General features: G+C 41.0%; 1 pseudogene; it reads right to left on the bottom strand.

Moving 5' to 3' along the window:
* Window positions 1-8,440: 8,440 nt before the first annotated feature.
* LOC117509077 overlaps window positions 8,441-12,962 on the bottom strand; it is an 85,956-nt pseudogene continuing 81,434 nt past the window's right edge.

Raw genomic sequence — 12,962 nt, 5'->3', positions numbered from 1 at the left:
TTATTTTTTAGCACTGTTGTCGTGCGTTACCTGTGCTGCTCCACAGCCTGTCTAGTGGATTTTTATTTTATTTTTTAGCACTGTTGTCGTGCGTTACCTGTGCTGCTCCACAGCCTGTCCAGTGGATTTTGATTTTATTTTTTAGCACTGTTGTCGTGCGTTACCTGTGCTGCTCCACAGCCTGTCTAGTGGATTTTTATTTCATTTTTTAGCACCGTTGTCGTGCGTTACCTGTGCTGCTCCACAGCCTGTTCAGTGGATTTTGATTTTATTTTTTAGCGCTGTTGTCATGCGTTACCTGTGCTGCTCCACAGCCTGTCTAGTGGATTTTTATTTTATTTTTTAGCGCTGTTGTCATGCGTTACCTGTGCTGCTCCACAGCCTGTCTAGTGGATTTTTATTTTATTTTTTAGCGCTGTTGTCGTGCGTTACCTGTGCTGCTCCACAGCCTGTCTAGTGGATTTTTATTTTATTTTTTAGCGCTGTTGTCGTGCGTTACCTGTGCTGCTCCACAGCCTGTCCAGTGGATTTTTATTTTATTTTTTTGGCGCTGTTGTCGTGCGTTACCTGTGCTGCTCCACAGCCTGTCTAGTGGATTTTTATTTTATTTTTTTGGCGCTGTTGTCGTGCGTTACCTGTGCTGCTCCACAGCCTGTCCAGTGGATTTTTATTTTATTTTTTTGGAGCTGTTGTCGTGCGTTACCTGTGCTGCTCCACAGCCTGTCTAGTGGATTTTTATTTTATTTTTTTTTAGCACTGTTGTCGTGTGTTACCTGTGCTGCTCCACAGCCTGTCCAGTGGATTTTTATTTTATTTTTTTGGCGCTGTTGTCGTGTGTTACCTGTGCTGCTCCACAGCCTGTCTAGTGGATTTTTATTTTATTTTTTAGCGCTGTTGTCGTGCGTTACCTGTGCTGCTCCACAGCCTGTCCAGTGGATTTTTATTTTATTTTTTACCACTGTTGTCGTGCGTTACCTGTGCTGCTCCACAGCCTGTCTAGTGGATTTTTATTTTATTTTTTAGCACTGTTGTCGTGCGTTACCTGTGCTGCTCCACAGCCTGTCCAGTGGATTTTGATTTTATTTTTTAGCGCTGTTGTCGTGTGTTACCTGTGCTGCTCCACAGCCTGTTCAGTGGATTTTTATTTTATTTTTTTGGCTCTGTTGTCGTGCGTTGCCTGTGCTGCTCCACAGCCTGTCTAGTGGATTTTTATTTTATTTTTTTAGCACTGTTGTCGTGCGTTACCTGTGCTGCTCCACAGCCTGTCCAGTGGATTTTTATTTAATTTTTTACCACTGTTGCCGTGTGTTACCTGTGCTGCTCCACAGCCTGTCTAGTGGATTTTTATTTTATTTTTTACCACTGTTGTCGTGCGTTACCTGTGCTGCTCCACAGCCTGTCTAGTGGATTTTTATTTTATTTTTTTGGCTCTGTTGTCGTGCGTTACCTGTGCTGCTCCACAGCCTGTCCAGTGGATTTTTATTTTATTTTTTACCACTGTTGTCGTGCGTTACCTGTGCTGCTCCACAGCCTGTCTAGCAGCAATCTTCCATTCCAGCTTATTAATTAATCAAAAACCTAGACAGAGCTTTAATTCATTTGAAAGCTTGTCTCATAGTCTTTTCCATCCAAATTGGAAGTCCCAAAAACCAGTTTTATTTGTTATTGTCTATCGTCCACCTGGTCGTTACTGTGAGTTTCTCTGTGAATTTTCAGACCTTCTGTCTGACTTAGTGCTTAGCTCAGATAAGATAATTATAGTGGGCGATTTTAACATCCACACAGATGCTGAGAATGACAGCCTCAACACTGCATTTAATCTATTATTAGACTCTATTGGCTTTGCTCAAAAAGTAAATGAGTCCACCCACCACTTTAATCATATCTTAGATCTTGTTTTGACTTATGGTATGGAAATAGAAGACTTAACAGTATTCCCTGAAAACTCCCTTCTGTCTGATCATTTTTTAATAACATTTACATTTACCCTGATGGACTACCCTGCAGTGGGGAATAAGTTTCATTACACTAGAAGTCTTTCAGAAAGCGCTGTAACTAGGTTTAAGGATATGATTCCTTCTTTATGTTCTCTAATGTCATATACCAACACAGAGCAGAGTAGCTACCTAAACTCTGTAAGGGAGTTAGAGTATCTCATCAATAGTTTTACATCCTCTTTGAAGACAACTTTGGATGCTGTAGCTCCTCTGAAAAAGAGAGCTTTAAATCAGAAGGGTCTGACTCCGTGGTATAACTCACAAACTCGTAGCTTAAAGCAGATAACCCGTAAGTTGGAGAGGAAATGGCGTCTCACTAATTTAGAAGATCTTCACTTAGCCTGGAAAAAGAGTTTGTTGCTCTATAAAAAAGCCCTCCGTAAAGCTAGGACATCTTTCTACTCATCACTAATTGAAGAAAATCAGAACAAGCCCAGGTTTCTTTTCAGCACTGTAGCCAGGCTGACAAAGAGTCAGAGCTCTATTGAGCTGAGTATTCCATTAACTTTAACTAGTAATGACTTCATGACTTTCTTTGCTAACAAAATTTTGACTATTAGAGAAAAAATTACTCATAATCATCCCAAAGATGTATCGTTATCTTTGGCTGCTTTCAGTGATGCCGGTATTTGGTTAGACTCTTTCTCTCCGATTGTTCTGTCTGAGTTATTTTCATTAGTTACTTCATCCAAACCATCAACATGTTTATTACACCCCATTCCTGCCAGGCTGCTCAAGGAAGTCCTACCATTATTTAATGCTTCAATCTTAAATATGATCAACTTATCTTTGTTAGTTGGCTATGTACCACAGGCTTTTAAGGTGGCAGTAATTAAACCATTACTTAAAAAGCCATCACTTGACCCAGCTATCTTAGCTAATTATAGGCCAATCTCCAACCTTCCTTTTCTCTCAAAAATTCTTGAAAGGGTAGTTGTAAAACAGCTAACTGATCACCTGCAGAGGAATGGTCTATTTGAAGAGGTTCAGTCAGGTTTTAGAATTCATCATAGTACAGAAACAGCATTAGTGAAGGTTACAAATGATCTTCTTATGGCTTCAGACAGTGGACTTATCTCTGTGCTTGTTCTGTTGGACCTCAGTGCTGCTTTTGATACTGTTGACCATAAAATTTTATTACAGAGATTAGAGCATGTCATAGGTATTAAGGGCACTGCGCTGCGGTGGTTTGAATCATATTTGTCTAATAGATTACAGTTTGTTCATGTAAATGGGGAATCTTCTTCACAGACTAAAGTTAATTATGGAGTTCCACAAGGTTCTGTGCTAGGACCAATTTTATTCACTTTATACATGCTTCCCTTAGGCAGTATTATTAGACAGTATTGCTTAAATTTTCATTGTTACGCAGATGATACCCAGCTTTATCTATCCATGAAACCAGAGGACACACACCAATTAGCTAAACTGCAGGATTGTCTTACAGACATAAAGACATGGATGACCTCTAATTTCCTGCTTTTAAACTCAGATAAAACTGAAGTTATTGTACTTGGCCCCACAAATCTTAGAAGCATGGTCTCTAACCAGATCTTTACTCTGGATGGCATTTCCCTGACCTCTAGTAATACTGTGAGAAATCTTGGAGTCATTTTTGATCAGGATATGTCATTCAAAGCGCATATTAAACAAATATGTAGGACTGCTTTTTTGCATTTACGCAATATCTCTAATATCAGAAAGGTCTTGTCTCAGAGTGATGCTGAAAAACTAATTCATGCATTTATTTCCTCTAGGCTGGACTATTGTAATTCATTATTATCAGGTTGTCCTAAAAGTTCCCTAAAAAGCCTTCAGTTAATTCAAAATGCTGCAGCTAGAGTACTGACGGGGACTAGCAGGAGAGAGCATATCTCACCTGTGTTGGCCTCTCTTCATTGGCTTCCTGTTAATTCTAGAATAGAATTTAAAATTCTTCTTCTTACTTATAAGGTTTTGAATAATCAGGTCCCATCTTATCTTAGGGACCTCGTAGTACCATATTACCCCATTAGAGCGCTTCGCTCTCAGACTGCAGGCTTACTTGTAGTTCCTAGGGTTTGTAAGAGTAGAATGGGAGGCAGAGCCTTCAGCTTTCAGGCTCCTCTCCTGTGGAACCAGCTCCCAATTCAGATCAGGGAGACAGATACCCTCTCTACTTTTAAGATTAGGCTTAAAACTTTCCTTTTCGCTAAGGCTTATAGTTAGGGCTGGATCAGGTGACCCTGGACTATCCCTTGGTTATGCTGCTTTAGACGTAGACTGTGGGGGGGTTCCCATGATGCACTGTTTCTTTCTCTTTCTGCTCTGTATGCATCACTCCGCATTTAATCATTAGTGATCGATCTCTGCCCCCTTCCACAGCATGTCTTTTTCCTGGTTCTTTCCCTCAGCCCCAACCAGTCTCAGCAGAAGACTGCCCCTCCCTGAGCTTGGTTCTGCTGGAGGTTTCTTCCTGTTAAAAGGGAGTTTTTCCTTCCCACTGTAGCCAAGTGCTTGCTCACAGGGGGTCGTTTTGACCGTTGGGGTTTTTCATAATTATTGTATGGCCTTGCCTTACAATATAAAGCGCCTTGGGGCAACTGTTTGTTGTGATTTGGCGCTATATAAAAAAAAAAGTTGATTGATTGATTGATGGTGTCACTCAGACAGCAAAATTAAGAGGTTATTTAATCAACAGCTGCCTGCTTGTTTAAAAATCACTGGAGACACACGCCTATATAAGGCAACCTGAATTAAAGGAGAAATGCTGCTTTTAACAACCTGGACCTCATTTCTTGCACATAATACAGTTATTTACTCATTAATATAACTTTGGTGTCCTTATTAGTCCATGGTTCAAAGGATGTGTTCAGTTCAAATCTGGCTCAAATATTTTTCTTCTTCTACTAAGGTGGATTAGAACTTTTTGTCGTACACAGCACCAGCTACTGGACAGGAGGAACCCAGCAGTCAATGTGACTCACTGATTTCAAAATGCAGCTCTTTTAAACCAGATGTGTGGTGCCGTGACATGTCAATCATCTGTGTCCAATCAGATTTCAGGGGAGTCCAGTGAAACCCTGGCCTCCGCTCTATAGCTCCATGCCATGCCAGGAAGTGTTTGACATTTGACATTTCCTGTTTCACTGTGGACTCAAAATTTGGCACTTCCTGTTTCAGTGTGAACTTGCCACAGAGTTCCCATGAGATTCCATGGGATCTCGTCTGTCAATCCAGTGTTTGACATTTGACGTTTTTTGTTTCACTGTGGACTCAAAATTTGGCACTTACTGTTTGGGACTCCCTGTAGCTCGTATAACTATGAGTCCGTAGTTCAGATGATGTGTCCAAATTCATATCTGGCTCAAACATTTTTCTTCTTCTACTAAAGTGGATTAGAACTTTTGGTGGAACACAGCGCCAACATCTTTATTAATTAATTAATTAATTAATTTTGTTTTGGTTTTTTTTATTGTTAAAAGCGCTATACAAATCAAATGTATTATTATGTCAACACACACGGAGTTTATGGCAGCTTGTTGTTTTATTTGGGATTATGACTATGATGCCTTTGTACTTTGAAAGACATATTGTTTGGTTTTATTAGAGACTTGGATGATGTTTATTTTCTGTGTCATCTCATTTTATTTCTGGCCAGGTTTTATATCCATCAATGTGTTAGATATACGTGGTCTATTAGATAATAAACCGACCCTTTTATTTTTTTTTAACTATATGGATTTGAATGACGTGCGATTACACCAATCATGCTTGAACCCTCGTGCGCATGCGTGAGTTTTTTCACGCGTGTCGGTGACGTCATTTCCCTGTGGGCAGGCCTTGAGTGAGATGTGGTCCCGCCCTCTTGGCTGAATTCCTTTGTTTCACACGCTGCTCGAGACGGCGCGTTGCTTTATCAACATTTTTTCTGGACCTGTGAGGAATATCCGAGTGGACACTATTCGAGAAATTAAGCTGGTTTTCGGTGAAAAGTTTAATGGCTGATGAGAGATTATGGGGTGTTTCTGTCGGTGTAAGGACTTCCCACGTACCGGGACGTTGTGCAGCGCTTCCAGGCGCCGTCGTCGGCCTGTTTCGACCTGAAAACATCCTAATTTAAGGTTTAATTCACCCAGGACGTCGTGAGAGAACAGAGAAGATTCACAAGAGGCCGGCATGAGGACTTTATGAGGACATTCCACTGTTTAAGGACATTTTTTAATGAAAGACGTGCGCGCAAATTCGCCGAGTCATTTCCGTGACGACTCGGCAAATCTGTGTGCGCCGCGACAGGAAAAACACCTCCGTGTTGAAAACCATTTGTAAAATTCAGGCGGCTTTTGATGGCTTTCAACAAGTGAGTAACTGAGAAATTGTTTAACAGCTTGGGCATGTTCCAACTTGCCCGTTAAGGTTTCCAACGGAGGTGTTTTTCCTGTCGCGACCCCCCGCGGTCAGGTCCGGCCTGACATGCGACTCTGCCCGCACGTTCTTTCATTACAAAATGTCAACAATGGAATGTCCGAATAAACTCCTCATGCCGACTTCTTCTGAAAGTTCTCTGTTCTCTGACGACTTCCTGGGTCAACAGAGCCTGAAATGTGGAACTTTTCAACTTGAAACGGTGAGACGCTGCCGCCTCGAAACGCAGATCGCTGTCAGGCGCCGTGGGCCGTCCTTAAAGCGACAGTTACAGACCAAAATCTCTCATCAGCCGTTAAAATTTTTACCGAAAACCAGCTGAATTTATCGAATGGTGTCCACTCAGTTGTGCCTTACAGTTTTGAAAATTTTTTTATAAAAACCAGCTCGGAGGTGTGTCCATCCGGCCATCAAGTTGATGGCTCCCACTGCAAGGTTAGTCCAGCAGGCATCAGTCAGTACGGATGGCCAGCGCAATGAGCTGGTCAAGGTCCTCCGGGAGATCCACGGTGACGAGCCAGTCCCGGATGTCGTCCGACAGTTCCTGTAAGAATACGTCAAGGAGGGTGGCTGGGTTCCATTCACTTTTGGCCGCCAGGATACAGTCTCTGGTCTCCCTGTTTAAGCCTCATTAGGGAGTGCGCAGCTTCGCATTCCAGAGCAGTGTGTGGGAAAATCCTGATCGAGAGGCATGGTGAAGGCCTGAAATGAAGCAAAGGTGGAGGATTGTCGGCCCCATTCCGCGGTTGCCCAGGATGCAGCACGACTGGACAGGTGAGTGGACAGATATGCTATCTTCACCCGGTCGGATGGAAATAGCTGACATAAGTTCAAAGTGCAAGTCACACTGTGTAATAAATGGTCTGACATCACCAGTCTCGCTGGAGAAGCGTTATGGTGGCAATAACTGATTGCAGACTACTTGTGCAGGTACGGAATCCGGTGAGGCTGCTGACGACCCCGGTGGTGGAACACTGGAACTACCGGTGGCCATGTCTGATGTAAACTGAGGATTTAGTCTTGACAGTAGCTGACTCATCTGTGCGTTTATAGCTGACATGAATGAGTCCTGGTGTTTAGCTAGCTCACTAAACCCGGAAGTAAGTGTATTGGGCTGGTGTTACTGCTGTGCGAGCTGTCGACTATGATGGCATACCGCCAGCTGGTAAGAGTCTGAGCCTGCTGTGTCCATCATTGGCCAGATTGATCTGACAGGCAGGTTGGTCAAGGACGTTTGGACACAAATGCAAGGCTCACACAAACATCTCTGGTTGGTAAAAGGCTTTAGTGAGGTGGATAGCAGTGGTCGGTACACAGAAAGGCAGTCCAAAAAACACAGCAGAAGTACAAAAATCATCAGGCTTAGGCGAGGTCAGAAGAACAGGCAGGAGGTTGAAAAACACACTGAGGCAGGCAGGACTATGGAACACAAGAACAAGAGCTGGAGAGAAAGCACAAGGCACATCAATCTGGCAAGGAACAATAGCACCCAGTGACCTTCAATAACCCCAGGTGATGAGCAATAAGGAACAGGTGTGCATGGAAAGCACCAGAACCAAGGCATGGCCAGAGAGAGAGAGAAACGCCTAACATCAAGAACCCAGGGACAGACAAGAGAGATACAGACAGACAGACCCAAGCAGAAAAACCCAGCAAGAGAATAAACACACAGAAAACCAACGAATAAATGAAAATAATAAAACAGACCAGATGAAAATAAAACAGACAAACAAGCAAAACCTCAAACCCTGGCAGTACCTTTTGCACGTACATAAAAATAAAGTTGTTTTTTTCCATGTCAACATACTTGATCATTCTTGTCTTGGAAACTCTTTAAATCAGTCACACCGAACATATTGTTCAAGTTTATTGAGTAAAATGTTTGATCAGCCATCCTGTTTTGTCTTTTCTCACTTTCATCTTGTGAATCAAAACAAACTTCACAGTCAAGATAAAATGAACAGCAGAAGAACAGTGAACGTGGCCCCCTGCAGGCAGTGTGTGTCACCCCCCCACTCCCCCCCACACACAGTGCCGATCTGTCGATGTCATGCGTCTGTAAACACATCACATGTGTTTCTTTTGTCACGTGTGACGTGAGGGTTACACGTAGGCCTTGGAGCTGTCCTCTGAATCTGGAGCTGCTCGGTAGATGTTCGGTGACGGTCGAGTTCTGGAGAAGTGGTACGACAACTCTCTGAAAAACAGTTCAAGCAAACGACACAAGTGAATGCAGCTCAAAACTAGAACAGCACTCAGAAACAGGGACAGAGACTTTATTCACCCCAAGGAAGATTAAGTTCCTACATTCAGAGAAAACCAAAGAAATCACAGAGCTGGAACCTTAAAATATGTTAAAGAATAAAAGAGCAAAAGAAAAGATCACAAATAGATGAAAGTGAAGAATAAATCCTGCTGAATTTTGTCTGTCTGTGATCATCTGGATCAGTGGAGGACAGTCCCTCTCAATTTCAATTTATTTTCATTTATATCGCGCCAAATCACAACAGAATTGCCTCAAGGCGCTTCACACAAGTAAAGTCTAACCTTACTAACCCCCAGAGCAACAGTGGTGAGAAAAAACTCCCTCTGAGGAAGAAACCTCAAGCAGGCCAGACGTAAAGGGGTGACCCTCTGCTTGGGCCATGATACAGACACAAATTACAGAAACAATTCACAAAACGAACATACAGGAAATGCTGGTGGTGCACAGGACAGTTTCTGGAACAGATACGACACCCATCTCTGGATGGAGCTGCACCTTAAACAGAGAGAAAAAAACAGAATCAGGCATCAGAAAGACAAATACAGTATAATTTGTCAGCATTAAACAAGAAAAACAGGAAATATTAAGGTGATCGCCGGCCACTATCCCTAAGCTTCACTAAAAGACCCAGAATTTAGATAAAGTTGAGACCGTTTACTAATAAAATGAATTAAAAAGGGTAAAAAGCATAGTAACATACTATGCCAGTATGCTAGACATTCAAAAGAAAAAAATAATATATCTACATATATAATAATATATATAAATCTTTCGCTTTGGACTCAAAGGCTCCAAAGCAAAAGATGTCAACAACATGGACACCAGGCTTCTTAAAGGCCCACTCTGATGTCTTGGTAGAGAGAACACTGAGAGACCTTATGTCAAAAACTGATTTATGGCCCTGTCAGCCAATCAGAATTGACTACGTCACTAAGCCCCGCCCCCTCATGATGTTACAGCCAATCAGAATCGATTACGTCACTATGTCCCGCCCCTAAGCCCCTCCCCTAACCCCTCCCCTACTCCCGCCCCTTATGACATCACAGCCAATCAGAATTGATTACATCACTATGTCCTGCCCCTAACCCCGCCCCTAGCCCCTCCCCTAGTCCAGCCTCCAAGCCCCGCCCCTGGCTCCTCCCCTAACCATGCCCCAAGCTCCACCCCTAACCCCGCCCCAAGCTCCGCCTCCAAGCCCTACCTCCCCTCCCACCCGGGTCTAATATTTTAATGTCATTTTATTTCATGAATTAAAGAACGATTAAAAAAAATACCTAGATCTTTTTTAAGGTATTAAAGAATTAACTAATTCTGAAATAATTAAACATAAATCTGTGTCTAATATTTAATACCCCTTTAATATTCTTTTAATTCTTAAATTAAAGCGCGTCCTTTTATGGTTTTAATGCCTCAATTAAAGAAGGATTAAAAAAATACCTGTATCTTTTACACAATTATGGGAGGTTTTCTTCAATTTACTGATTAAACACGAATATTTTAATACCCCTTTAATATTTTTTTAATTCTTAAGTTAAAGCACATCCTTTTATGGTTTTTAATTCCTCAATTAAAGAAGGATTTAAAAAATACCCGTATCTTTTACACAATTATAGGAGGTTTTCTTCAATTTACTGATTAAACACGAATATTTTAATTCCCCTTTAATATTTTTTAATTCTTAAATTAATGCGTCTCCTTTTCTGTTTTTTAATTGTTAAATTAAAGAAGGGTTAAAAATAACCGTCTCTCGGCTGTAACGGCTGTAAGTCTTTGCAGCAAGACAGTCAAATACCCACGCATAGAGCTCCTCACGGAAACATGACCCCACGGCTGTAATACCTGTTGCAGACGCTGTGTGCGTGCGTGTCTGTGTGTGTGGGTGTGTGTGTGTGTGTGTCTGTGTGTGTGTGTGTGTGTGTGCGTGCGTGTGTGTGACCTGTGCAGCTTGGGTGTCATGCCGGATGGTCTTTTCTAACATAGTAGAGAAGCCGATCAGCGGGTGTCCCGCAGTCCCTGATTGACCGGGTAATATCTTAAAAGAAACTGCATCTATCGTGACTAAGAATAAGCTTTGTTTTTCCGTCTTCAAACAAGCCCAGCGAACGACCCCGTCATCAGGAAATCGGGTGTAATAAAACATTCAAGCTTCAACCAAAGATTCAGGAGATGCCGCCCGAGGTGATGAAGGCGGAAAAAACAAAGTTTCTTCTCCGTCACTCCCGGCAGGGTGGCTGGGTGTCAGGCCAGATGGTATTTTTAGAGCAAAAGGTGCCAGTAAGTGTTTTTCACAAAAACCTCCTTTGAAAAACAATTTACCCTTTTCAACAATATTATAGGAAAGAACACAGACTGTATAAGGTTTAGAATATGTGCTTTATTACATTCATTAAAGTCACACACAGAGAAAAAAGCAATTGTTCATGTTTATTAAACACAACATACATGAAGGAAAACATTAAGAAAAAAGTATTTGGTCCACTTACATGAAGAAAAAAAGTATACGTTCATGTTTATTAAACACAAATTTGGTCCACTTACATGAAGAAAAAAGCATACGTCCATGTTTATTAAACACAAATTTGGTCCACTTACATGAAGAAAAAAGCATATGTTCATGTTTATTAAAGGGTAACCATCAGGCTGTCGCGGTAAATTAGCTGATAGATGATTATTATGTCTCCAGCTGCGTATAATAAACTCAAGTCTGCTCAAAGCCACTTTTTTAAGGCAACAAGTTTGCATATTTTTTTGTAAAGTCAACTTATTATATTTTACACATTTTGGGATTCAAGCATCAAATCCTTATCTCAACACTTCACGGTAACGTTCACATGCCAGCAGCTTGGATGTTAAGTCCTAAATCTAAACATTTTCTTTGCTCACTTGTATCACTGCAGGTTCCTGCTTTACCACCTCATTCTGACCAAGAAACATCTGAAGTGGGTCAAAAAATAACTGAAACTGTTCTTGAAAGCAGCTTTCTCCTGGTTAGTTTTTAATACACCCTGAAGACATCAAGATTCTCTGATCACATTTCTTGGGAGACTTTCCAAAAGGGAGACATCTATTGTTTTAATATGAAAATCAGCCGTCAGCATTTTATGTCAAGTGTTCCCTGAAAATCACAGATAACTGAATGACGGAGAACTGAAGCAACAACTTTGAAGTTTCAAATAAAACAGGGTTCATCAGCATTTTCTGGTTTATCAGAATCTGAATCAGAACAGCTTTTAATGGCCAAGTATCCACAGAATACATGGAATTTGACTTTGGTTTGAGCCGCACTCTCTCTGTACACTGTAAATGCATCCAAACATACAAACGAATTAAGTTAACCAGACTCAGTTTTCAAGCTGTAGCTTCAAGAAAATTAAGTTGACCTGAATATGATGAATGAACAAAACTATTTTGAGAATTAAGCCGTCACTTGCTGGATGTTCACAGTAAATACATTACTGTAATTTAATTTTTTCAGTACAGCAAAATAAACAAGTTACTGTAATCTAGATTTTAAGTGTATTTGAGTACTGCACACTCGCAATAATTAAGGTAATCAAATCTGCTTCAAGACAACATAAATTACTTTGTAAGGGAACAAGTTTGCATTTTTAGTAAAGTCATCTTATTATTTTTTACAGTGTATGGCATGTAGAAATACCCTAAACAGCAAATAATCCACAGTAAAAATTGTACAACGTGTTTTTAAAAACCGCTTGTAATTATGAACAAACTAGTTTAGCTAACAACTGCTACAGAAAGGTGAACATTTATTAAAATGAATCTGAAATACACGAGTTGACCAACATCAGGAGGGTAAGAGTTCTAATGTTAAAACTCACTGTTGTTACTCTGCTGTTTTATGATTTGTAAAAAGCTGCACCAGGCACTTAAAAGTTGCACATTTCCGACCAATTCTGTCAAAAACATTAACAGCCTGTGAGCCGACACACTGCTGTCAGTGTGACAAGAGGAAAGTGTGTCATGTAGAATCTGTGCATTTGTTCAGAGCGTATAATTATAAATCTCAAGTCCTTTTAACGTGGATAAAGATTTAAATGCGGTTGTTTTGCAGAAGTTCCACTGAAAACACACAGAAGCTGTAATTTTTACAATTCACACGCCGTATCTTTGATAGAAACAGTCGGTGGTCATTTATTGAGAAATCTAACTGGCGGAGGGTTTTACGCTTTAAACGCTTATTTGGTTGTGAAAAGCTCCACAAAAACTTATACTTTTCGAGCTGATGCTGTTTGCATAAATGTTTGGCTGATTGGGGAAACGTCTGACATTATATA

The sequence above is a fragment of the Thalassophryne amazonica genome, chromosome 4 (genome assembly GCF_902500255.1).
Source record: "Thalassophryne amazonica chromosome 4, fThaAma1.1, whole genome shotgun sequence".
Taxonomy (NCBI): Eukaryota; Metazoa; Chordata; class Actinopteri; order Batrachoidiformes; family Batrachoididae; genus Thalassophryne; species Thalassophryne amazonica.
The sequence above is the reverse complement of the archived record's forward strand: the minus strand, read 5'-3'. Positions and strand labels throughout refer to the sequence as shown.